This window comes from Triticum dicoccoides, chromosome 3A (genome assembly GCF_002162155.2).
Source record: "Triticum dicoccoides isolate Atlit2015 ecotype Zavitan chromosome 3A, WEW_v2.0, whole genome shotgun sequence".
In the NCBI taxonomy this organism is placed as follows: Eukaryota; Viridiplantae; Streptophyta; class Magnoliopsida; order Poales; family Poaceae; genus Triticum; species Triticum dicoccoides.
Genome location: NC_041384.1, coordinates 382,484,606 through 382,487,658, shown reverse-complemented (window position 1 = coordinate 382,487,658; position 3,053 = coordinate 382,484,606).

Below are 3,053 nucleotides of genomic sequence, written 5' to 3'. Positions count from 1 at the left end.
ATGATCATGTTTTGTCATGCCGAGCTGTTGATATGTGCTACTGTTTTGCAACACCGTTTAAGTATAGCTATTGTTTTCCTATCTTTTCAGATTCAGGAAAATGAAGATGATTTCAGAGGAACTGCATAATATGGACTCATGTTGAGTTATCTCTATTGCCTCATGTGTTTGCTGCAAATGTGTCAGCATCAATTGCAAGATGAGGCAGCTAGCTAGCTGTGGAGTTGCCAACATGCTCAAAGTGCTTGCAACATTGAGAAGAAACAAGCATGCCCAGGAAATTAAGGAAATTAATGCATGCGCAGGGAGGCCCTTTGCTTAGAGAAGCATCGACCGATTTTCTTTATTTCCACACCTTCTCACAGCTTTGTATTGGTTATAGTATGGTGAATCATTGAGATGCATAAACATGCTGAACTTTTGTTCTTCTGAATGATAGTATGCATACCGTATCTTCTGAACATTAGTTTAATGTAAATGTTGACTAGCCTATGAAGATTCACAATCTAGTAAGTATATTGTAGGCCTATTATTTGACACCTCACTTTGCCGCGCTACGCGACCAGTGTGAGTGTCTGCATCCAGTACCGCATCCTCTAATTTGGTGGATGCGAAGTTGAAACAGGTTAACGATGAGTAGCCATAAGCTAGAGGCGTCTCTTTTTTTCTTTTGAATGGGAAATAAGCTGGAGAGTGTCTCGGGCTGCCTCTAGCACAAGGCCCTCCAGTACGAAACACGGGCAGCTGATTGGGCCGATACAAAAGCCTATCCATCTTAAAGCCCATTTGTTTTTATTTTTTGCGAGGAGAATCCCATATTTCTTGAAGAGGGGGTGATCCCAGGAAAACCCTCCTTCCTCCTTGCTTCCCCTTATACTACAGCTCGCTGGACTCTCCCGCTTCTGTTGCCCCCCAATTCCCCCCGCTCCCCATCTTCCTCACTCGTCCAGAAAACCCCCGCTCACCTTCTTCCTCACTAGTACGAAAAACGCCTGCTCCTCTTCTTCCACTCCTACAGAAAACTCCAGCCCTCCTTCTTCCCCACTCACACTGCCACTAGGCTCGTCTCTGGCTACTCTGCTCAAACCCATGAGCTCGGCGTGACGCCCACAAGGAAAATGAGGTCGGCTGGCCCTAGCGCCAAGAACATGAGGCTCCTACCAGCGGCGACGCTGGTTGTAGATCCCGCACCCGGCAGCACGGGGAGAAGCAGCGAGCCCCCCCACCCGAATCTAAGGAACCGGTAGAATCTCTGGTGGACCGCATCAGTGATCTCCCAGATGTCATCCTTGAGGAGATCATCTTGCTTCTCCCCACCAAGGATTGCTGCCACACACAAGTCCTCTCAACTCGGTGGTGCCCTCTATGGCGCATCGCGCCCCTCAATCTCAACTGTCGTCAGATATCTATCCTTCGTGAATTTGATATCCTCAGAGCCATCATCTCCTCTCACCAGCAGGGCCCCGTTCAACGCCTCTGCATCCTGACATGCTACCTACTGTCCATACCCGGCACAGTGGACTCTTGGCTGACATCCCATGAATTCAGAAAGCTCCAGCAGTTTGAGTTCTACCATTACCACGAAAGTTTCGTACCATGAACACGCCAAGAATTCGTGCCCACACCACTGTTGTCCATCTCGCGGGTTTCCTCCTCTCTCCACCTGGCCACCTTCGCCCAGTGCCATATACCAGACGATCTGGTACAAATGCTTTGACTCCCACTGCTAAAAAACTTTCGCTTGTGGTGGTTTATCTGTCGGAGGCCTCACTGCACAACATCATCCACTCCAGTTGCCCTGCCCTGGAGCGCTTGCTGATTGTTTTGGGAATAGAAATCCCTATCAGTTGTCTCAAAATAAAGTCGCCTCACCTTAAAAGCATTGGAATTTGTTTTGAAGGAAAGCAGCTCATCATCGAAGATGCCCCTTCACTTCAAAGGTTGCTCCTTCATAATTTTTATACACCTTTGCAAATAACTGCCGTGTCTGCGCCCAAACTGGAGACCTTGGGTGTAATTCATGATCCGTTTGATGATCACAACAAGTTGGTGTTTGGCTCCACACTTATTCAGGTACTGTATATTATCATCTACACATTTGTAATCATAAGCTGCATTTTTCATTTGTGCGCATAAGTTTTATATCATCTTGGAGTACACTTTGGGTACTAATATTATGTTATATGCTCAATGAAGAGTTCGTCCATGGATAGTCTATCAATGCTGCTGGATTCTGTCAAGATCTTATATATCGGAATGTTTAATTTTGATCTGAACATAATTATTGGCTTGCTGCGATGCTTTCCATCTCTGGAGAATTTATATAGAGAGGTGATAATTTCATGCACATTGAAAGCCCGTATATATTGTACTAGAATTAATCGTTCAGCTTCGCTCTTTCGACATACTCTTTGTTCAGACCTTAACTGTTCTCAATCTTCATGTCTACTTAGGCAGTGCTACCACATGGAAAAAATGTATGACCAATCGGTGGCGTAATAAGCACCAGGATTTTCTTAGTTCTCATGACATTCGTTTGAGGACAATAACGATGGAAGGATATGCATCCAACCAGGCAAACAGAAGCTTTGTCACATTCTTCCTGTTGAATGCGAGGTTACTATTGTCCATGAGGCTTAAGTTTTACTGCAAGAGATTTCTCACGGTTGGACACGTTGGACAGCAAAAAAGAAGTTTCAGGTGGACAAATGGGCTTCTAAACGTGCTCGCCTTCTATTTAAAACAAGTTGTAGTCATCCTGAAATAAATTTTTTTGCACATGATGTTGATTTTATGGACCAGACCGATCCATTTGTTTGTGACTGCGAAAAAGAGTGGTTGGGTCAGATGTTACTGCCATGTTCAATCTGGGTTTTGTCTAAAAATTTGATGAACAATTAATCCTTGGGCTTTTTGTACCGTTTGTAAGCTTGAGTTGCATGTTGTTGCCATTGTACTCCCCTCCACCTGCCACTACACTGCCGCATCTTCCACGACTGCTGTTTGTTACCGTCCGAGGCCTCGCCGTCGTTCTCTGCCTTGGTTCGCTCGCT